The sequence below is a fragment of the Hyperoodon ampullatus genome, assembly GCF_949752795.1.
Source record: "Hyperoodon ampullatus genome assembly, chromosome: 3".
In the NCBI taxonomy this organism is placed as follows: Eukaryota; Metazoa; Chordata; class Mammalia; order Artiodactyla; family Ziphiidae; genus Hyperoodon; species Hyperoodon ampullatus.
Genome location: NC_136916.1, coordinates 61,242,840 through 61,267,445, shown reverse-complemented (window position 1 = coordinate 61,267,445; position 24,606 = coordinate 61,242,840). Strand labels below are relative to the sequence as shown.

The 24,606-nt window shown below is 42.3% G+C and overlaps 1 protein-coding gene across 1 annotated transcript in view; it reads right to left on the bottom strand.

Annotated features, from left to right (window-relative positions):
* The window catches only part of THSD4 (thrombospondin type 1 domain containing 4), a gene marked incomplete at both ends in the record, with an annotated part of 183,222 nt that overhangs the window by 84,881 nt on the left and 73,735 nt on the right, over window positions 1–24,606 (bottom strand). The gene's annotated exons all lie outside the window — the stretch shown is intronic.

Sequence of the window (24,606 nt, the reverse complement as noted above, 5' to 3'; positions counted from 1 at the left end):
TGATCACAAAGGAATTACACAGACGTGGATTGCTTCAAACAACCACACACGCAGACAAAACACCATTTTATCTTGGAAGTAGACACTATATTAAAATGCTCTGCACATTAAAATGGAGCCCACACCAGATTTCCTGCACTCAGGATGAATCTAGACAATGGGGAGGGAGGGCTGCAGCAGTTTTTCCTGGTAGATGTCTAAGAGCCTGGAGGTTGGCTTCAATGATGCATGAAGCTGCATAAGTGATGCCAAGAACTGAAGGTAACATCCTGCCTCCTCAAAGCCCATCTCTGTGGACTCTGAGCACCCAGGGTTCACTCCTTAAGAGAGAAGTCAGAACAAAGAGTGTGTGAACCTTCCTTGAGGGGTGACAAGAGGCTAACAGAGCACCCTTCTAGTGTTCTAGTGCCTAGCCAGGGTCTTCGAGAGGCTCAGTTGCTATGGAGTTGCTAAATGTCCCACATGCAGTTCGCAAAGCAGGAGGGACAACCCCATAATGCGAACTGGGCAGATGACGTGCTTTCAAGACCTTTATTTTTAGCACTGAGGGCACGGGTAAATTACATATCTGACAACTGTCCCTTCTCTTGCACGGGGCTATTATGAAGATCAGATGATATAATGAGGGAAAATCTGGACTTGGGGTCCAGGCAGGGCATGGCTAAGGAAGTGACCTTTGGGCTAGAATCTGAAGCACAAGAAGGATCAACCATGGCAAGATCCAAACATGTAAACACACATTTTATCACTACTCTTGTTGAGTGACTGCACTGGGCGAAATCTGGGAAATCCCAGGCTGACTCTGACATGGGTCCTGATTATGGGAATTTGAATCTAAGTGGGGCGATTAGACACACATGCAGAAAATCACTTGCTATTAGGCAACGAGGAGTCCCTGCATTCCCCATGTCATGCTGGGCCAGATCAATTCTCTTTTAGAAAGCTGATAATTGACAATGGGGTGCATAAGTCTGGAGAATGTGGCAAGATCCCAGTCTGAACTAGGGGAATGATGATGGCATGAAGAGGATTTGAAAGATGCTTAGGAAGCAAAATGGACAGGCCTTTGTGAGGTAGAAGGGAACTCAAATCATTGTCTTCCTCCTCCCCCGCCTCAGCATCATCAAACCTAACATTTACAGTCTTTGTCATATTCCAGGTCCTCTGAATATGTAGTTTTCTCATTTAATCTTAAAAGCGATCTGTGCTATTGCTGAAAAACTAGGAAACTAAGACTTAAGAGAGAGGTTAGGTAACTGGCTCAAGGCTATGCTGCTAATAAGAGGTGGGGCTGGATTTGAACACAAATCCCAGGCTTGTAACCATTATGCAAAAACTGCCCCCCTCCAAAGGATCAGAGGTCACACTGAGGGTTCTAGCTTTGTCGAAGGAGTGGATGGTGGCTGTGACCTAGATGCAGAGGAGCAAGTTCAAGGCACTGTTACTATAGTGACTGTGAGAGCTTGGTCCAGAAGTGACTCTGGCATTCTCCTTTTCCAACATTATGAAGCACCAAGCACATTTTGTATCTCTCTCACGTTGACTGTTTTACCATTATACACACAGTAAGTGAATAAATATTTTAGCTCATCTTCCCATCACGTTACTGTCACATAACTTTCTTACTGTTGTAACTTTTAATTTTGGAAAAGTTTAAGACTCACAAGAAGTTACAAAAACAGTACAGAGCATTTCAGTGACCCATCACCCAGGCTCCTCCAATGACAGTATCTCACATTAGCACAGCATGTTGTCAAAACCATGCATATCATGGACATCAGTATAACGTATTAACTCAAGAATAAACCTTATTTGGATTTTGCCATTTTTTACCTGCACTTTTTCTTGGTGTATAGGTCTACACAATTTTATCACAAATATAGATTCATGTGCTTTGTTGCTTTCTTTAATGCAGCTGGTATTCTCCTCTAAAACATGGAGGTATAAGTTGATAAGTGGAGTTGACGTCATTTAGCAGGAAAAGCAGTTCGGCATGAGGGAAAGAATGTTGCACTGGGAATCAGGAAACCTGGAGCATAGTCCTGGCTCAGTCCCTGACTTATGTGTGATGCTGGGTGACTTGCTTCTCTCTGGGCTTGGTGCTGAAAACATTTCCACCACCATCCAGATCTTTCAGGGGACAGTGCTCAGAAATGAATCTGACCTGAATTCTGGTTTGCATATCAGAAGTCTGGTCAATTGGTCTCTGATGGAGTTGACTTAATAGTGCTGGTCTGTGTCTCTAAACTCTTTCAGAGGCACCACCAAAGTGCCATCAGTGGGCCCTTAAGGTGACACTGCTGGACCTGGGTCACGTGCTGGCTCTGCCACTTAGGAGTGCTGCATCTTTGGACCTGTCAATCAGCCATTCTGAGCCTCAGTTGATCTGTGGCTGGGGCGGTACCTCATAGCACTATTGGGAGCATCAGATGAGGTAAACATGGAAGGCATTTAGCAGGATGCTGGATAGGGTGGCTTCTCAGGCAACTCTGGGTTTATCATTGTCTTCATAGACTTGGTTTCAGCTGGAATCTATCCATTTTAAAGTAAATCCCACCCTTATATAAGTGTTCAGACTCACTCTTATTTCTATAGCACTTTCTATTACTTCTCAGTTGCAGATATTCTCTTCTTCATTTGGAGAAATTCAGAAAAGTGTGAAAGGCTAAGAAAAGGCCAAGTTCTCCATAAAGGTAAGACAGCTGACATGGCTCTTTTGCACCCTGACTGCTCCAATAGCATTGAGTGAAAAAGGACAGAACAAACATCTGGTCCCTGGCCCCCGATCTATATTTCATCTCTCTCTCTTTTTTTTTCGCTCACCATGTACTGTCGTTCAAAAGAGATATTTCTTGTTGTTACAAAGGCAATTGGACAACTATCATATATTCTTATACTCTTCCAGTGATTTTTGCAACATGTTGTAGGAAAATTTTATATGTTGTAAGCCATCACAGGAGAAATTGCTCAAGAATTGCCTCCAATTGTATGCCAAAATTAACCTAAATGAAATTTCCTGTGGGAAATGAGCAAGCTGGATGACATATTTGGTGGTGAAGTTCACAGGGAGGAGACCTCTGTACATCGTGGCAGGGTAGGCTGGTGCCAGGCGTGCAGATAGTGGAGCTTCTGATTCCCTAATGGGAAGCAGATGTCTCTGTGTGTGCTCAGTAAACACATCAGATAGGGTAAACTCAACTGGTGGGCTTGATGACACTGACAGGTAAAACAACGTGCCTTAATAACCATGCTTTCCCAACAGTGTGGGAGAACGTTATTATTAAAATGATCAGTCGCTAACACCAATTTACTTACATTTACGGTGAGCTAATTCGTGGAAATACATATGGATGCCAAAACTTTTATTCATGACACCCTGCTGAAAGAAATCTTTTGCCTATGATAAATATCTCCCGCTTATTACGGTCAGGAATGTAGATCAATAGCACCTTCCTGGAAAGCTATTTAGCTATATATACTGTCTGACCCAGGAATCCTTCTAGGAATTTACACTAAGGAAATTATAAGAAATGAGGCCAACAATTTCTCTATGAAGGAGCTCATCACAGTATTATTATTAATGAAAAAATGGAAACATCCTAAATGTCCAACATAGGGAAATAGTTAAACAATATACAGAAATCCTCTGGGAAACACTGGAGGGGTCTTTTTCCAGTTGTTTTTCTCATGAAAATCTTCTAGCACTTGTCCCAGCACGATTGACCCTCAATATAGTTTGGTAAATGTTTCCTGAGGAGCCTGTACTATGTGCCAGTATGGTGTTAGGCAGGGGAGACATGAAGGTAAAACCAACACGGTTCCTACTTATGGTCTAAATCAGGGGTCAGCAAACTACTGCCCACAGGCCATATCTGGCCCAGCACCTGTTTTTATAAATAAAGATTTATTGGAACACAAACATGCCCATTACTTACAGTTTACTTACTGTCCAGAGCTGCTTTTGTGTTATAACAGCAGAGTTGAGTAGTTGCAACAGAGATAGTATGGCCCACAAAGCCTAAAATACTTATGATTTGGTGATTTACAGAAAAAAAAAAAAAAAGCCAACCCCTGGTTTAAATCAAAAGGCAGACACTAGCAGCCACATAGCACAGGGAGATGAGCTCAGTGCTTTGTGACCACCTAGAGGGGTGGGATAGGGAGGGTGGGATGGAGGGAGACGCAAGAGGGAAGAGATATGGGAACATATGTATATGTATAATTGGTTCACTTTGTTATAAAGCAGAAACTAACACACCATTGTAAAGCAATTATACTCCAATAAAGATGTAAAAAGAAAAAAAAAAAAGGCAGACACGATGCCATCTTTCAATATGGCATGTATATGTTCAGAGGGAGGCATGCAGAGCCCTGCACAGACAAGGCCGAGGCTCAGGTTGAAGGCTCCAGTCTGCCCCTGACTGGCCCTCACCCTGCTGCCCACTTGATTCGTCCCAATGTGTCTCAACTATAATACGGAAGGCAAAGAGTTACCTTCTACCTCAGTCGTTTTCTTCTTTTCCTTAAGCAGAAAACACATACTTTTCAAACAAAACCTCATGAAGAAACAGAGAGAACTCCAATACGTAAAATGAGAAAAGCAGAACTGTTCTGGTTGAAGAGGGGCTGGCAGGGTTTGGAAGCCCGCGTCTCACCTTCCTGCTGGCTCTTCTTCCTCACGGCCACGGTTTCTCAACTGCGGCTCTAGTGCCAATTTGGCCTAGATAGTTCTTGGTTGTGGGGATTGTCTTCTGCATTGTAGGATGGTTAGCAGCACCCCTGGCTTCTACCCACTGGATGCCAGTAGCAACCCTCCTCCTCAGTATGACAAACAGAAATGTCTACAGACATTGCCAAATGTCCCTTTGGGAAAAAAACCACCCCTGGTTGAGAAGCACTGCTCTAGTTTATTCCACAGCTCACGAAACACCTAGGAGCACAGATCTCCTGGAAAAAAGCTTTAAAACAATGGCAATTTCCTAGAAGTGCAAAAACAGTCATCTGTAAGTGTCAGAAGCTAATGAGCACAGAATACTTAATTATCCAGTTTTAAAAAACACTTCCCCACTGTTATCAGGCTAGCCAGTAGCCTTCTAGAGCTCTCGAATCTTGCCTTTTGGCTGAACTTCAACATGAGCAGGGTTATGTACTGGGAAGAGCACAGTGCCTGGTATATGGTAGGTGCATAGTGTTGAATGAAGTAGCAGCTGGTTGAGGAATCAAGAGATCAAAATTATAGGAACCAACTTGCTTCTTGAACTGGATCATCTCTAAGTCTCTTCTGGTGCTAAATTGTTTCTGGGGAAAAAGAAAAGATACAGCCCTGATGTGAAGAATCCTGCCATGTCTAAAGTCAGAGGAATTTGCTTCATGTAGACAAAATTAAATTGGAAACAGGAATCAATGGGAAACAAACTGACAATGTCATTCATTTGGAGGGAAGAAATGGTCCATGAGATAAAAGGTATTTTGGCTTCCTTAAAGAAGGTAATTGTAAACTGGCAATCTGGTTTTAATCAAGCTTATGGCTGTCCCTTTTCAGTACCTCATCTTATTTCATTAGAGAATAGCACCTTATCAAGTGACTCCACTGGAAGAAAATGTTGGTGCTCTTCTAGGATAAGATTGGGTGAGAATCAACTACATGAGTGTTTACAAATCTGAGGGAAGTAGTCCTGAGAGGGAAACATTTGATATGCAGTGAGAGAATTACCACCCCTCTTCCCACTAGGGTCGTCTTTCCCTGGAGAGTAGGGGTATTCCAAACTCGAAAATTTCAGTGCTTCACTTTCATGATCTTCCTCCCTGATGGACTGAAATGGCGGTGGGGGGGCATGAATGAATTACAACAATGACAACTGCTCTATTATAAAAGTAAGGTGTCCATATTTCTGTACAGAATAGTAGAAACCTCTGGACTTCCACTTTACTTTTAAAATGTAAGGCTGACTGGTAAATTCTCTGTTTAAACAGAATTCTGTTTAAAGTATTTGGTCAGATTGTATCTTCACTCTGTAGGGCCTCAGGAGGGATGGGTCTGTGAGGAGCTGTGGTCTGGGCAGCCAAGGGGTCAGGATTAGGAAGTTTCTTGCAGAAAGGAGCAGAGAGATACTTGTCTACACTCTACAGGGCAAAGTTCTGGAAGCCAGATTACTAGCAAAAAGGCAATAGCGAGTTGGGTGGATGAACTGTGCTCTAGGATGGAGGCTGCTTGCACACTGGCCCAATTTACACGGCCTCCTGGGTGCAGACAGTCGGGATCCACAGGTCCAATCAAAAGGCCCTTGGAGGACTGTGGGTGAATCCAGGGACCAGCAAAGAGGGAGGCTCATGCTTGTCCTTGACATTTCCTTGCCTCACAGCCTATCTCTAGACCTGCCTGTTTGCATTTTTCTCCACAAGATGGCACCTATAAGCCTTTGTAAAAGGGTACTCACATAAGCAACTAGTTTAGGGACATGAAACAGTGGTTAAACATTAAAAGGAATGATAGTTGAGAAACATAAGAAGGGTAGACTCAGAAATTCAGGGTGACTATATTTATTGTGCTCTTATGTGCAAGTTGCTGCCATGTTGTTAAGATGTGATGTTCATTTCTCAAAATGTTTTTGTGGAGCATTTCAAAACGAGGGTGGGATATTCAGGCCTTTTATTTCCAGAATGTTCAAGAAAGTGCTTAAAAAGCTGTGTGAGTTAAACTTTGGGGGCTACATGGGCTTTTTCGATGTCACTGGGTGATCTCTTCAGGGATGGTTGAGAAGACTGGCTGGGTGGGTGGGTTAGCGGGTGAGGGGCAGGAGATGAGAAGAAAAGCTGGCTACCAAAGCACGAGGGCTCGAATCCCAAGACTCTTGAGTGGGAGAAGGGCGCACTGAAATGCTGTTGCCGCAAGACGCTAGGCAGACACAGGCAGTGGGTTCCAGAGATGGAAGAGACTAGAGACTGAGAAGCACACAGACAACTACATTAAAATGGGCACAGAGGGATGGTGGCCTGGACCAGAGAGATGGAATTAGAACAGAAGGCAAGGGCACACCCATGTTAGGCTGGAGGAATGACCAATAGAGGGATGAAGGATGGTCTATTGAACGTGAAGTAGGGAAGACTTGGAGGTCCGTGGCTTTGGAATCTGGAAGATTAGTAGTGTTGCCTGTTTCGGGCAGAAGCTTTCCTAGGGAAGTAGGCCTTTGATGGAGTCATCTTAGAGCGAGGGTCTGAGTGTACATCTTGATTATCACTAATTCATTAAATTTAGTCATATTAATTCTCTCTTCCTCTTTCACTGGAACTTTCCTCTAGAACACTAAACATTTTTTTTAATTTTAGCTTTTTGGATAGGAATCCTTCCAAACTATATTTTTCACTCCTTTGTTTTGATTTTCTTTTTTAAAAATCAAGAATAATAAGCACTATTTGACCTTCTCTAGCCTCACTGCTACCCAAAGTGTGGTCCATGGACCAGAAGCATAGGCATCATCTGAGAGCTCGTTAGAAACCCTGGGGCCCACTGCAGGCTTAATGAATCGCAGTCTACATTTGAGTAGCGTCCTCAGGTGACTCCTGTGCTATCTGAGATTATCTGACTTTCTGGATCACTTTTTGTTTGCTCCGCATCTACTTTTCCCAAGTTGCCCAACCAATTCTCCCACCCCGTCAAAACAAAGACAACACAACACCATCACCCTCTAGGTTAAAAATTAAAAAGAAATAATGCCTTTGGGAAGCTTTTCTCTGTGATATTTTTAATAGGGATGGGATGGAGGCAAGACACACATTCCTAAACACAGTCTCTTGAGAATCCCAGTACTGGACAGCAGGAAGGGCTCTGGGAAACCCAGCCCCTTGCTCCAGGGATGAAGAACAAAGTCTCAGGAGGGGAAGTGATTTCTCCAGGGTGGCAGAGAGAGGACTTCCTCTCTCTAGAGACTACAGGCTAGAGACTCCTTTTCATGATACTATGATGTCCCCCTGCTCCTTCTGAGGCAGGGTTTTAATGTTTCCTCCCTTAAATGGTCTATGTTCTTTTCTTTCTTCTTCTTACGTCCCTGTAACCATGTGAAAAAGGTTTTGTCTACCAGCTAGAATAGCGACCCCTTTTGGAAAGCAAACTGTCTCTGTGAAAATACTTGGATAAACTGCATGGGCTGAGAGGTGGGACCCTGAGGCCTGGGGGTGAGCAAAAATCAAGGCAACAAGAGATAATGGCTAAACTGAGATATAGCTAAATAGGAGAAGAGTCTGGTTTTGCTTCCAGAGCTGGAGACAGAACAAAGGGACAGAAAAGAGAAGGAGGAGAGAAGTTATGAGATTGTGGAGGGTCAATGAGAAGCCCTGAGTGGCTGGGAGCACTGTTAACACTGACCTTGAATCTGAAGTGTGCTTGCTGTGATTTAAACCTCTCTTTGTTCTCAGACTTCCCAAGTCTTCACTGAAGACTTAACATAACATCTACGTTATGCCTATTTTCCTGCCTTTAAAATTCCTGGTTTAGGTTCCTTTAACCCCTCTTCATTTCCATAATCGGAAATAAAAATTTTTCTTCTATGTTCCCACATCTTCATAAGTTTTTCTTCTAGACACAGGGATGCCCACCTAAGAGCATCCCTAGTGTATTCCTGCAGGTGACATCGTCTTTCTGAGCCTTAGTTTCCTTCCGTGTAAAGCAAGGATATTAAAATATAGTTTCTCAAATCTGTTGTGAAGATTGGAAACATGCAGATGAAGACACCTAGTTCAGAACTGGCTTGGACTTGGGGCTGTTGGAAAAATGTTGGCATGCTTTCCTTCTCCTTGAGGCTGCACCTGCCTCCCTTCAATGACCTGTCCCTGGGCATGGCCATGGGAATCCTTACTCTCACACCAGGCACACACATTTCTACTCTAACAGAGGAGGTTGTTCTGTTTGCACTGTCCACAGAAACCCCACTTCTATTTACACACGATTCTCAAGTGGTGTTCCAAGCCAGGGTTGTAATGGCAAACTGCTATGATCTATTTGCATTTCAATACCATTCTGGGACAATGGGGATCAAGAATTCCAGAGATTTTCTTATAACTTTGTTACCTCTCTATTTTTTTAAAAAAAGTGTGGGTTTGCTTGTTTTGTTAGTCTTTCCTGGTTTGTCTTAGAGACCAGTTATGGAAAGCCTCTGACGTTGTAAAGAGGTTATGTTCATTTCAGAAACAGAGCAAGGGAAGCTGTGGGTGGAGCTCACAGCTCAGGCATGTTGAAGCGCTGTCTTAGATGGACTGTAGGTGGAAAACAGATGCAAATAGGGATTCAAGCAACTCCCAGGGATTCAGGCAGTAGGAAGCCCCACATATATATTTGATAGCTGTCCTGGGTAGAGTACTGGCCACGTGCTAGGCACCTCACATGTTATCCTGTTTAATTATCTTGACTATCCCTACTTTATCGAAGCTCACAGAAGATAAGTAATGTGTAACACAGAGGTGGTGATGGTGGGTTTGAATGAAGGGACTTCTGGCTCTTTCTCCTTTGCTACTGGCATAGTCCCTTAGCCCAGTGGAAATCTTTCTTTACCTTAAGAACAGAGCCTGGTAGATGGCCGACCAAGGGCTACATATACCGAGGGCTAGAATGTCCAAGAAATCAAATAAGGCTAATTCCCTCTTATTGTTCTATCTCTAGGGCTGCTCTCTGGCTTTTCCCAAGACCCTTTCACGGGGTGCTACTTATGGTCTGAGGACTCCCACAAGGGCTGACTGAACTGTTTCTGCATCTCCTTCCTATAGCTTCTCTTTGTTTCTTGTTCCCCCGAAAGTCCCATGCTGTCTCTTTCCCCTCACACAGCGCTCATTCCCCTAAGGGAGGGGACATCTACAACACCATCCTTTCTTTCATAACAAATTCATAGGTCCAAACTTATTTATTGAAATAGTAACTAGAGCTTTCTCATTTGTCTTGCTGGGAATGGAAACTGTTGGTGCACCAAGCTGGGAAATATTTATGACTCAAGGAAGAACATCATTCCATGAGAGATATCATTACCCAATCCAAGAGCTTGCTCTTTAGGGCTAGACTGACCAAGAAATCAAATAAAGATAATTCCTTCTTATTCTCTCTCCTAACCATAGGTGCATCCATTGTGAATATTTATTTCATTAAGAAATAAAGGGGCTTCCCTGGTGGCGCAGTGGTTAAGAATCTGCTTGCCAATGCAGGGGACACAGGTTCGAGCCCTGGTCCGGGAAGATCCCACATGCCATGGAGCAACAAAGCCCATACGCCATAACTACTGAGCCTGTGCTCTAGAGCCCGCGTGCCACAACTACTGAAGCCCGCACGCCTAGAGCCCGTGCTCCACAACAAAAGAAGCCACCACAATGAGAAGCCCGCACACCACAACAAAGAGTAGTCCCCGCTCGCCGCAACTAAAGAAAGCCTGCACACAGCAAGGAAGACCCAACACAGCCAAAAATAAATAAATAAAATTAAAAAAAAAAGAAAGACACTGTGTTGCATGCATGCTCAGAAGGAAGAAATTTGGCTGAAATATTTAAACACGAAGGCTCCTTCACGCTTCTTTTGAAGGATGTCTAAGAACAGGGTTATCTGTCAAACTCAATGTGTTCCATAACAATAATTCAGGTGGCAGCCAGATGAATAATTCTCACGCTTGCAGAAAATTTCCCTTCTTCTGCAACTTTAAACCTTCTTCTGCAACTTTAAACCAACTTTAAGGTAGGGCAATGGCAGATAGGATACCCACATATGGCCTCCAAGTGACTGCATTACCTATATGCACTTGTGTACATAAATATTTAGGACATGCAAACCAGTTGGATAAACATTGATTCTTCACCATCTTTGGTGGAACCCTGAAATTCTTAATTTTCACCAGTCCCTTCTTTAAACAGATCATATTTATGAGCTTTTAAGTCATGCCCCCCAGATGTATAAGCATAAGAAAGGCTAATGTTGTGATTTCAGGTAATCTATCCTGCATGTGGCTGTGAAATTTATCTTCCCAAAATACTGCTGTCATCATGTCAGTCCTCTGGCTCAAAAGGCTTCCTGATGTCAATTGTCACTTAAACAAGCTGATTATTTTCTCCTAGGCATTATGCCTATATTTAAGTTCCTGATTCCAGGTGGAAAGGAGTGCCTGGGGCTACAGGATCTCAAGAGTGAGCTTTACCCCAGGTGTGATAACTGAGTGAAAGCAGAAATTTTGAAAATGATCCAGCATCATTACACTTTGACAGCAAAAATACTTTGTTAAAGTGACAGTACCTATTAATTAGTAATGCTAATTATTAATTCTGCTCTAATTTGTTGGGTTGGTTTTGTGATAATAAACGGAGACAAAGTTTGTAAAAGGCATCTGACACAGGGGAGGAACTCAATACACATTATGTTTTATTTAAAGTCAAGTTAAAGATAACATAGAGGGCAAATTCAAAGAAATACAAACAAATGATATTCATTGCTAGCTTAAACAATAGCTGCCTTGGAATGTTACTTAGCTAGAGAACAGCCGGACTGCGTATACTTCAAGGAATGTGGAATGGCAGCAAATATGGAAGTAAAAAGAAAAGCATTTCTCTGGCAGAGTAAAAGAAACCCTAGTTAAAAGAGAGCCAGAGCCAAAGCAAAAAGAGTCAAAAATTCAGTTTTGACAATTGATGGACTCTCTGGACCCTATAAGAAAGGCAGGTTCTCATTATTCAAAGGAGTCCCTAGAGGTGCTGATGGATGCCAAGAAAAGCAACAGAAAGAAAGGAAACTGGTACTTGTTGAGGATCTAGTAAGGTGACAATATTTACTACCATTTTAATAGAGAAGGAAAGAGGTCACATAGCTAAGAGTCAGGCTATGAACACACAGCTATCTAGCTCAAACTCTTAGAAACAGAATGATAGGGTGGAAGCCAAACAGGCGAGGTGAATAGTGACTGAGACAGTGAACACAGTGGTGAACAGCACACACTAAGGGGGAAAAGCAGGAGCTACAAGAGAGGGAGTGAGAACAGCTCTGGAAATGGGTGAATGCAGTGCCCACAAAGGCAAGTGTCCTCTGGATGAGGACATGCAGCCTGGGGTGGACAGTGACGGAGAGAAAAATGGCTTCTGACTGCCTGCTCTTCCCTGATATAGCTCACGGAAGGGAGTCTCTTAATATTGTGTTGGGCTTCCTTTTTATACTCATGGGAAAGCTCCAATTTCTCAGAATCTTTGGGTTCTCTCTTATCCATTGTCTCCATGTGTTGCCTGAAGCCCTGGCACGAAAAATTTTCCCAACCACTTTTTCCTATTGTAACAAAAGGATCTGATGGAGGCTTTCTCTCCAGTACAGACCCAAGGGTCTTTAAATCTTTTGGACAGCCTCTATTTCCTATTAGACTCACTCTGCCTCAAGCCTCCAGAATGTTCTCTTTTGACTAGTGAGTGGAAAGGGAAGCTAAAATCATGGCATCACGAGCTTATAGACCAGGATTTCTCCAAGACCACCTTTTCTCTGAGTGTATTTGAGTCATCCTAGCAATCCTGGGGCTTCCCTTTTGAGACCTAAGGTCACCCTCTTTGAGACTGTATTCTTTATGTTTGAGGGCTACAAAGAAATCCCTGTAGATTCAATTTGCTCAGCTTGTATTTTAAGTAATGATAGGAAACAGCCTGCTCTTTTTAAGGTACAGAAACTTCTAGAGATCTTGAGCGGAGGAAGGCTATAAACCTATAACTTAATAGGTGCTTTGGTAGAACATTGATTTTGAGTTGTTAACTAAGATTTTACCCCTGAGATGAGGAGTGAACTGGAGTGCTCCAGAGTTATTGGAAGTGTCTACTTGAACACCGGAAAAATCTTTGCCTCAAATAAGTTGGGAATGGTGACATTGTTGACACAAAGCCATTCAGATGGTAACGAGCAGAATGACTTATCTGCTTCTTAGGATGGCTGGAAAACCATATCATCAGCGTAGACGAGGATGTTTGTCTACCTCTCTGCTGTCGTTCAAAGTCATGGACAAATTGAACCAGGTTTTTTTTTTTTTTTCTTTTTTTAATAAAAGCTAAAATGTCAGGGAACAGAACACAAACAAGGGTGGCATAGGGCATTGACCTAGCTGGCCATGAAAAGCAAATTTGAATTTCTTTGTAAATTTGGACCTTGCAGTTGCCAGTGAGTGTTAGCAAATACCCCACTATCTCTCCTTGCTGTAGAAAACCACAGTTCTCTATTTTATACAAACATCACTAAAGTGGGTAGGAACAATAATAAAATGGATTTTCATCAAAGGATGTCCTTTTCAAAAAATATAACCTTGAATTTCTTTTCCTAACAGATTTTTGTAATATAGAGAGGAACAAAATGGTCCAACCCATAGGAGGAGGAGGAGGCTTATCATAGTAAAATCAGTCTTATTACCAAGTATTCCCACTAAATAAAGAATGCTAGAATCACAGACTTAGAGCGGAAGAAACCATAGAAGTCATCTGGTCTAACCAAGGTCACAGGAGGTAATGTAAGGGGCCAAGATCCATACTGGTGTCAGCCTAGGAACTACTGTTCCCTGCTGAGACCCTGGACAGGTCACTGGGGCTAATTTAACTAATAAAATGTGTGTGCTAGACTAAATAGGCTTTCAAGCTATTCTACGGTTCTATTTTAATGTTTTCATAATCTTTAAAACATGTTTGTAAAATATGAAGAACTTGATAAACATCCTTTTAACCATTGTATATGCCTAATTATAACACACTGGACACTGCTGTATTAACTCATTCTTATGCAGTCCTCAGGACAAACTGCTCCCATTTTTAATCAAAGAGATTGCCTGTCTACAATTTGCAATTTGTTGTCTGTCTTAATCAGGCACGCCTCAAGAACTGTAAGCTAAAATAAAATTCAGAAATAAATTGGATGGTCAGGCATCTAAAATCATTTTCCATATTCTATGCACTAAAATTTCTACTCAACAAAATAGCCATGTGCTTACTAATTGCTATTATAACAGTTAGATGCTAATGTTTTAATTAAAATTAATTAATACTAACACAACACATCGAGTTTTTTAAAATTTATTTTATGATTAGGATCTCTCATACCACTTTGTTTGGAAAAAAGAGCATTGCTGCTAAAAAGTGAAGACGATAAGATTAGATAATTTAGCACAAGCATAGCACTTATTTTTATAAAATGCCTTACATAAATTAACTCATTGAATTTTCCCAACATCCCAAGAGGTAGATGATATTAATTCCATTTTAGAGATGAGAAAACTGAGGCACAGGGAGGTTGAGAAAATTGTCCTAGATTAGCAAGCTATTGAGCTAGAATGTAACCTGGGCAGTCTGGTCCCAGAACATGGACTGTTAGCTCCAACTCTCACGACATCTCCTGATGACCTTATGGGTGCCTGGTGACCCTAACTTTGTAAGACATTTCCCTTCTTGGCAAGAACCCTGTCTATCTGTTTGTTTGACCCTCTTCCACTGTCAGGGAGCTCCCCACCTGCTGAGGAGGCCATTCATCCCTGAAAGACTCTGACTTGTAACAAATCCTCCCTTTGGAAACCACTCTCTGTGTACCCTCCACCCTCCACCAGTGCTCCAAACTCTGATCTCTGGAGACCTTTGGACACTGGGCTGTCCCACTTCCTTTCTAATATTTTCCATTTGGTTTGACGTTTTTGCCTAAAACAGTCCTTTTCCTCAACATTATCCCCTCTTTGTCAGGACTATGGGATGAGACTCTGGTGCAAGGAAAGCCCTAGATTTCCAGCTCCAAAGATGAATGATCTAGAATAACTTTACTGATGTACAGTATCAAAAATATATTTTCAGTATTGGACCTTTTCTAGCATTTGGTTTTCCAGAGAAAACAGGGGCTTGAAAATACCCCTTTCACGAATCTTCTTTCTATGACAAAGTATTTGCCTTTTTCACTCTTCTATTAAAAAGATGACATAAGAAATTTTATACTGTGAAAAAAGATAAAATTACTATTAAATAGCAATGACACTGAGTAATAACTGGAAACTCTGTCTTTGGAATCATGCTCTCCTGGGGTTCCAATCCTGTTGGCCACTCTGGCTGTGTGACCTTAGGCAAGGTGCTTAAATTAAAAAATTATAGTAATTTAAGCCACAAGAGGAAAGCATTTCTCACAGTACTTGGAATAAGAGTTTGCGATTGTTGTTAACAATTACAGTATAAAGATCTGGAGTGTTTAACAGGAAGAAAAGAAGACAGACATGCTAGATGGCTCTAAATATTGGAGGCTTTGTCACATGGAAGAAAGATGTCCTCTTCTTGGTCACAAGAGGCTGGACAGGGACCAACAGGGGGATTGTACAGAAAGACCTATCACATTACTGGTCCCTGGACTAGAAAGTTGCTTTTTTTACTGCTTTTCAAATCTTCCCCAAATATTACTATTTGGTGGCTAAAAAAGAGTACCATTTTTTTTCTTGACCTGTCTCTGCTGAAACAGGCCAGTAATATACATTGTGAGATGTATTATTCTTCATGACACTAAAGTAAACTTTATTTTGAATAAGAAAAAATATACCTGAATATATTTTAATGCTTTCTGGCTTGCTCTTTTTGCTAAATGGGTTACTTGTAATTGACCTAGACCATCTTATAAGAATTAGCAGATGAGAATCCCCAGGGATATATTGGCAGTAGGTCAGGATTACATAAAGCCACAAGATAAAGATCATAATTCTTTGTTGATTAACATTTTAATTTAACTGGAAGTCTTTTAAAATATTTAAATCCCAACATTATTATCGACCTTGTGTTCAAGTTACATCTAAGTGTCTTGAGCAAAGAACATACAAAATTTAGCTCTGTATGCCTTTCAGAACTAGCACACACTAAGTGATAATAATTCTTGAATTAAGTAAAATTTTATGGCTGCAACTGGGCTTCCTTTTCAGTTTACAGAATGTCTCATTTGGACATCGAAGAAATTAGAGCCTAGGTCCACATGGAGTGAAATTTTGTGGTTTAGTGCATTTTTGCTTCTGTATTGCAAATGAGGTGTTTATGTCAAAGAGATACTTTCTTAGCTTCAGTGGATGTCACTCCTGAGTTATATCTGGCTTACTGGAACTCTCTCCCATCCCCCATGCAAGTCACCAGGATTTACTTCAAAATTACAGTTTACAAAGGTGATGAAAGTACTCATCTTTTCTTCTTAGGCAAAGGGAATGGTAGGATGAACTTCTGTTCAACATTACGGACATTCCTCTGTATGTGGTTCTTCTAGGTAAATGGTGGATTACAATTTCCCACCCCTCTGAAGTTAGCTGTGACCATGTGCCTAGTTCTGGCCAATGGGATGTATGTGGGAGTGGCATGAATCACTTCCAGGTTGAAAGATTTAATTGCTGGTGCTCAACTCTCCAAACTTTTCTTCCTCTGCCAGAGCAAATCTTGCAGACTTTGGGTGAGATGGCAGCTGCCTAAGGTGGTGGAGCCTCCACCAACCTGGGACCCTGAAGGACTATGATAAACAGAGGTCTTGCTGGTCCTTGAAGGACTGGAATGAAAAAGAAATCTTTGTTTTAAGTCACTGATATTTTGTCCTTATTTGTCACTCAAGCATAGCACAGACTATTTTTCTTGATACAGAACTTCTGGTTAAATTTTTAAACCTACAGCCAAAAAATTATGTAGAATTTCATGCTAGGTGACAAAGACTAGATCATACTAATTTCTAATATCTGGTAGGTCAAACTATGTTCTGAATTCTTTCTTTCTAATGCCTGATAGAGAGTGTGCTATTGCATTGCTATATCATAAATTAAAATTACTATGACTATGAGAATAATAAAGTTTGAAATGGAGTAGTTGAAATCGCTTAAAAAGATTTTTTCTTTATTATATAGAAAAGACAAACTGTTAATAGACACAGAATGCTACTTGACAATTCCACGTGCAGTTCACGATTTTCATGTATACTTTTAGTCTCCTAGGGTTCAGACTTTAACTTCGCGTTTCTGGGTTATGAGACATAGTTTGGAAAGCTCCATGCAGGTCCCTGTAAGGAACCCACAAGACATTTCATCACAAATTCTATGTATCACACAAAGCCAGAGTAAAACAGAAGTCCACAAGTAACCAAATGGCCTTCAGCCTTCTAAAAATACAACCTGGAGAATCCTGCATTCATTTGTCCCCACTGCATACTATCAGCTCAACATGATACTACACAAGAATAACCATGTCCTGCAAAAAACTAGAAATTACACATTGACAATCCTGACCTTCACTGCTGCCCCAAGTACGGTGCTGCCTGCACTTTTGGCTATTATCCTCTCACTACTAAATATGTCAAAGAAGCACCAACTTTCAAACAATCATGTCTCTTAACCTTTAGCCACGGACTCCCACCCTTGCTAGTTACTGAGATTTTCTCCCTTGAAGATGCTAATGACTTCATTTTACCCTGTATCAAATGGGGTCTTCTCATTCATTCCCAAGAGCACTGCTCATGCCTCACCTCCTGAATTGTTCTCTGCCTTTGCACCCACCTTGGCCCTCCATGCTCTCCTTTCTTCCTTTCCTCTACTTGTTTCCTAACTGTGGGCTTCCAAAGTCTCAGTTCGATTCTTAATACTCTTTAGATTAGTGTTTGCAAATATTTAACATGGGATGGCAGGGAGAGGGGCCAAAGGCTCAGTTCTTGACTGTACTTTCTCAATCTATACAGCCCAGGATGTTTTCTGAAAGCCAATCTCTTTTTTTTTTCTTATTAGTCATCAATTTTATACACATCAATGTATACATGTCAATCCCAATCGCCCAATTCATCACACCACCATCCCCACCCCCCCATGGCTTTCCCCCCTTGGTGTCCATACGTTTGTTCTCTACATCCGTGTCTCAATTTCTGCCCTGCAAACCGGTTCATCTGTATCATTTTTCTAGGTTCCACATACACGCGTTAATATACAATATTTGTTTTTCTCTTTCTGACTTACTTCACTCTGTATGACAGTCTCTAGATCCATCCACATCTCAACAAATGACCCAATTTCGTTCCTTTTTATGGCTGAGTAATATTCCACTGTATATATGTACCACATTATCTTTATCCATTCGTCTGTCGATGGGCATTTAGGTTGCTTCCATGACCTGGCTATTGTAAATAGTGTTGCAATGAACATTGGGGTGCATGTGTCTTTTTGAATTGTGGTTTTCTCTGGGTATATGCCCAGTAGTGGGATTGCTGGATCATATGGTAATTCTATTTTTAGTTTTTTAAGGAACCTCCATACTGTGCTCCATAGTGTGAAAGCCAATCTTGTAAAGAATTTGTTAGTAAAGGAACTTTCATCTAAAACTTCAAAAACAAGTGTCCTGAAAGTAAACAAGAAGTTAAAGATCTGTAAACAATGCTTAAAAAGAGTTAATCAGACTTGAAACCAGCACTGATCACTGATTCCCTACTACCTCCTAACAGTGGGTGTTCTCTCAAGCTAATTGTTCACTCTCTGTTTTCTATTTATTCTGTTGCCATCAGTAAATTCATCTACTTATTCTCACCTGAATTCCTAATACAAAAGACCACAATCTTAACTAGTTCTTTAGGTGTCTGTGTTTTCCAGCTAAAGTCCATGGATTATATTTGAAAAGCATTCTGCTAATTATTGTCTTTTCTCTTTTTTTACTCATCCTCCAGGAAATTCAGAAACGATACTAAGGCAGGAATGCCCAAGTTTCTCGAAGAAATAAAATCTGAATCTAGAAAGCAGTTTTGAGGGCGAAAACAGATGTCATTCAAAGCTCTTCTCTTAGGAACCTGCTTAAATGTGAGAAATTCCTGAATAGAAGGGAATGCTGGGCCAGTAATCAAACTTGCAGGTCTCTCACCTCACAGGTCCTCCTGTGGTTCTGGGATGTCATGGGAATTGAGGAGAGAGGTGGGAGCCTATGATTCCTGGGGGACCGGTGGGGGTCAGGGGAGTTGAAGGCACAGCTGCAGGATTGCTAGGAAGAGCTAAGCAAAGAAAGATTTCTTTGTGCTGGTCCCCACCCATGATAGAGAGCCAAGAAGCTAAGAATGCAGGGACAATGTAGCAGAAGATGGTGGGAGCTTCAGTCCAGGGATGGAAATAAGAAATAAATGGAATGAAATAAAATGGAGGAGGAGGAGGAGGTACTGACATCTGTTGACTATCTCTGTACTTCATTTATCCTTATTTCATTTAATTTTTATACTAACTACGAGGCAGCTATTATTTTTTCCCATTTTACCTGAGTTGAAGGACAGTTTCAGAAAAGTTAATCAATTTGTTGACGATCACATGACAGACCTGGACAAAACTCTGGTCTGCCTCCAAAGCCCACGTAGTTTCCACTGAACCAGGATAACAGAAGGTGATGAGCAAGAGCTTCAGGACAGACAGACAGACCTCACTGAGATCTGAGTTCTGACTCTGCCATTTCCCAGCTGGATGACCTTGGTAAGTTTCTTAAGCTTGTGAAACTGTAATTTCCTCATCTATGAAACGGACGCATAATAGTGCCTACCTCATAGATTTTCAAGGGTCAAATGAGATAATTCATGAAAATGCATACATGAAAGTGCCACAGACTAAGGACCTAATAAACATAAACTCCCTTTTTATTATGATTGTGGTTTTTTTTTTTTTTTTTAGTATCACCTCTGCCACATGTTCCTGTTCCAAATCATGCTGCTGGGAAAGAATAGTATTTTCTTTCTTTGATAATTGGCAATCTTTGTACAATATGTTTTTGACTCCCTATTAATTAAAGCATTTGGTAACCAGAAGATCACGTGTTCCAACCAATCCACGATGTGTTTCCTTTAGAGAAAGATAGATATAGGAGAAAACAGACCGTTCTTTCAGCCTTCCAGCAGACTCACCGTTGTCAATTGGTCCATTTTTACTTTCACAGAAAACCCAACTGCTATCTTCAAGACCATCTTCTCACACGATTACTTTTGCCAGACAGCTTTTCATTTTCCAGGGTGCCTCAAATAAAGCCTGTGTGTGTGTGCGTGTGTGTGTGTGTTCCCACCCAATAAATCTCCCACTTGGCAGGGAGTGTTGATGGTTTCTGTGAAAGGGTCTTTGTGTCCCTTTTTGTCTAAGAAGCTTTTTCATTAGAAGCCTGGAAGTTAAGGTAAGTGCCACAGGGATTCGAGGATCTCTTGGCTTTTCTCTGATGTCCAAATTATCTCCTGGAAAAATGAAGTCCTACATTCCCTGAAGCCAGTTAATAGAAGTGACAGCTGTGAGAGCTTCAAATCTGGCCTTAATTAATGGGCACTACACAAATGTGACCAAAGCATATTTGCAGAGAAGAGGCTTTAAATAGCATCAAATGTTTGTGAGCAGGAGGCCATGCAATGGCAGGAAATATCTGACCATCTTAATGGGATCAGGCTTTTGTGTGCAAACAATGGTGAGCAAAACCACAGCCCAGCTGAGAGCCATTAGAATAGCTTCCATTTGTGGCAGTGTGGAAAGGCTCTTCACTGCTCATCAGAAAACAATGAAATTGTGGGGTCATGCAACTGTAACAAAACTGGGTGCCCAAATGAGTGTTAGTACAGTTTACGTGGACTGGGCTTCCCTTTGACCTTGCTGCCACCCTGGGCACAGAGGAGCATCACTGCCTTCAAGAAACTCTTCCCGGGCTTCCCTGGTGGCACAGTGGTTGAGAGTCCGCCTGCTGATAGAGGGGACACAGGTTCGTGCCCCGGTCTGGGAGGATCCCACATGCCGCGGAGCGGCTGGGCCCGTGAGCCATGGCCGCTGAGCCTGCGCGTCCGGAGCCTGTGCTCCGCAACAGGAGAGGCCACAGCGGTGAGAGGTCCGCGTACCGCAAAAAAAAAAAAAAAAAAAGAAACTCTTCCCTTCACCTCTGAGGCCAGTTTTTTCCTCTCCTTTCAGATCAACCTATCTCCAACTTGCTCCTCCCATCTCCTCAATGAGTTAGTCCCCAAGCTACAATTCTTCTTCTCTGTCCACATCTGCCATGTGACTGATCACCCTGGGGGAGACTCCTTCTCCCAAATTACATAAGGATTTTAAAATGTCACTTGTCCAGCTGTGGCCAAAGTACCGGGTGTGTCATTGGGTTGTGGATGTTCTCATGCTTCCCTAAATACTTATATTGAAGACAGCAGAGACCTGAACATGTGAGTATGACATTCATTCATTCATTTCAGACACTTGCATTTCCAGATACAGATCTAGAAGCTGGCGATGCACACAGAACACTCCGTGTTCTCAAGGAACTTATAAAAAGCCTCCTCCTTGTCACTGCAGCAACTGACATGGGCTGGGTATACCAAGCACTCTGCCAGGTGCTCCACTTACACGAGCTCACGTATCCCTCAGAACAACCCAGTGAAGTGGCTACTATTATTATTTCATTTGACAGATGACAAAACTGAATTTTGAGTGGGAGGGCAATCAGATAACTTTCCCCAAGCTAGGGAGCCAGTAAGCAGCAGAATTTGGACTAGAATAGGCTTTCCGTTGTCAGATCTCATGCCCTTATCCCTTATGCTATGTTGACTTTCCTTTCTGGTCATTTGCTTCCCAGTCTAGTGGAGGGAAATAGACAAAGAAGTTCACAATCACTGATCATTGATAATTATAACATCATTGATAATTATAACCCAGCAGGAAAAAGAACTAATGGGAGGACATATTAATAATCTATACCAACACCCAGGGGAGCTGCATCTTCAAGGAATCAAAATTTATCCCTTCAAGAGAAATACTGCTCTTGATTTCAAGTCACCATCTTTCCACAGTTACCCCTGTCTTCACACAGTGAAGTCATTCTCATAAGTGGGGATGCTTATTTGTACACCCAATAGATGGGGGCTGACCTAGAATAAGAATCTGAAGAAACTAAATTTGGGGGCAATGTGACAAAATATTCCTGGAAGCAATTTTCCTGTTGAGCGTCAACCAATGCCTAGGAATTCCAAAGAGTTTGATTTTGGAGCAGTTTGTCTTTTAGTTGCTTTTTTCCTTTAGGAACTCTTTTCTTTCCTGTCTCACCTTGATCCCCGAAAAAAAGGACAAATTGTTAGCTAAGGTGCCAAACCGGGGAGACCTGTAATAAAATAACTGCCTTAGACAAGGTCTGTTGTAGTAATTAGGAGATTTGTTGCAGCAACAGGTCAGACAAGAGCTGAAAGGACCTAGAGTTCAACTTCTCCTCACTCATGAATTAGCCCCTATCATTGGCCTCTGTGCCCCCAGGAGAAAATTTCACATGTAAGCTGTTTGTATAGTCTTTTTATTAATGTAAGTAAACAAGACCCTACGTGAGATGCAAAAAAGAAATTAACCAGGACCAGGCAATATTTCCGAATCACTGACAGCACTTGCTGGGAAAACAAAACTTTATATTTAAAACATAACAGGAAAAAAGTGTGCAACACTTCAGTCCAAGACATATAAACTGTGGATGGGGAGTTCATTCGACCAACACTTAGAGTGACTTGAAAACATACAGACATTTAAAACCCAAGCAAAGTAAGCCAGTCCAGGCTCTCTGGTGGTGGGAACCAAAACTAACAATTCTGACACACTGGGAGACCACAGGGGGTCCAAAGAAGTAGATTCTGGCCATATGGCTTCTGGATTTCACCCTGTTGGTTCCAGAGAACCTCTGGAAATTTTAATCAGGAGTCACATGACCCTAGTAACACCTGGAGAGATGTCAGCTTCATGACACAGCAAGGCAGACTTACAGGGGGTGTGACTGGTGACACAGAACTCAGGTAATACCAACAAAGATGGGAAGCTGGGGGCCATATTTTCAAAAGACATTTCCATGGAACAGGTAACAGAACTTCTTGACCCACTGGATGTTGTGGCCAAAGAATAAATAATGATAGTAGCTAATATTTAGTGAGCACTGTACTTAATACTTTTCATGGATTATCTCATTCAATTCTTCTACCAGCTTTATGAGATAGGCATGATGATTATCCTCATTTTACAGATGGAAAACTGAGGCCCAGGTAGGTCAAGCAGCCTACTTCTCTAAGATCTCTCCACTAGTAAGACATGGACTCAAGAACTGAACACAACTCTAGTGACTCCATGCTCTTAATCTCTCTGCCGTAGTAGAAATCTGAGTGCAAAACGACAGGAGGATTTCTAGCTTAGGATATGAGATGGGATGGTAGCATCCTGAACTGAAACCCGGAAGTCTGACACTAAAGCATCCCACTGTTTTTCTTATCCCTTTAGTATAGGACTTATGTTACCACAGAGGAAAATGGAGGAACATCACAAGACCCCTAAGCCAACACTGCTGAAGCCATTTCCTAACCCTAGGTTAATTGGAACCAAGTGGCCAAGAAGGAATGACTTCTCTGCCTCAGGGCTGCTTCCCCTCCCGGTCTGTCTCTCCCTCCTTCCCTTTTCCCTGAGGCCTCAGAGGCTCAGCTGACTTTTCTTTTTAGTATCTCCAAGACACATTCTACCCCTTTAAGATTCCTCCTCTCTCACAGCCTGGCTGTGAGGTGTAACTGGGTCTCCCTGACCCTTCCCAGCACAGGGCTTCTTCATTTCAAGGTTCTTCTAACCACTAAGGAAGAAAAAAGAGCAAACACAAGAGCTTCAGCTGGTCATTTGTCCTTCTTGGTCTTTCCTTTCTGACTCCCATTATTAATGAAATGGCGATGTTCTAAGGTCCATGTTCTTCTTAGTCCTTTGATGGAGGTCATGAAACAGTCCCTCTTTTCAAAGTTCTCTCTTTCTCAACACTGAGTGTATACTAGAATCACCTGGGGGTCTTTTAAAGCCATTGATGCCTGGGTCTTTCCCCCAAGACTCTGACTTGGTCTGGCACAGGCCTGGCCATGGTCATTTGTTGAAGTGTCTCAGGTGACTCACTACTCTGGGTCCCATAAACGCTGCCTCTTACAAGGATCCCTTTCCAAGTCCATCCAAAGCAGCAGTTCTCAAATGGGGGTTGGGGGGAGGTTTTTTCTTTCCTCAGGGAACATTTAGAAATGTCTGGAGACTTTTTTTTTTTTTTTTTTTGCGGTACGCGGGCCTCTCACTGTTGTGGCCTCTCCCGTTGCAGAGCACAGGCTCTGGACGCGCAGGCTCAGTGGCCATGGCTCACGGGCCCAGCCGCTCCGCGGCATATGGGATCTTCCCGGACCGGGGCACGAACCCATGTCCCCTGCATCAGCAGGCGGATTCTCTACCACTGCACCACCAGGGAAGCCCTGGAGACATTTTTGATTGTACAATCGATGGAGGCAGGGGGAATGTGATACTGACACCTGGTGGATGGAGGCCAGGGATGCTGCTAGACATCCTACAATGCACAGGACAGCCCCACAGCCAATAATTATTGGTCCAAAATGTGAATAGTGCCACTGTTGAGAAACCCCTCTCTAACGGAACTAGAGACACACACTGGTGCATTCAAACACCCTCGCACCTGTGAGGGGCTCCCCGGGGCTGTGAGAGGCCCTATTTGGAAGGCCTCGGTCTTTGTGAGGTTCCTTCTTTCCTGGACAGCCTGCCTGTTATTACCGTTCTGGAAACGTTACAGCGAAGGTTGTTTTTGCCATATCCTTATGGACGTTGTGCCTGAGAAGGTGGGGAGAAA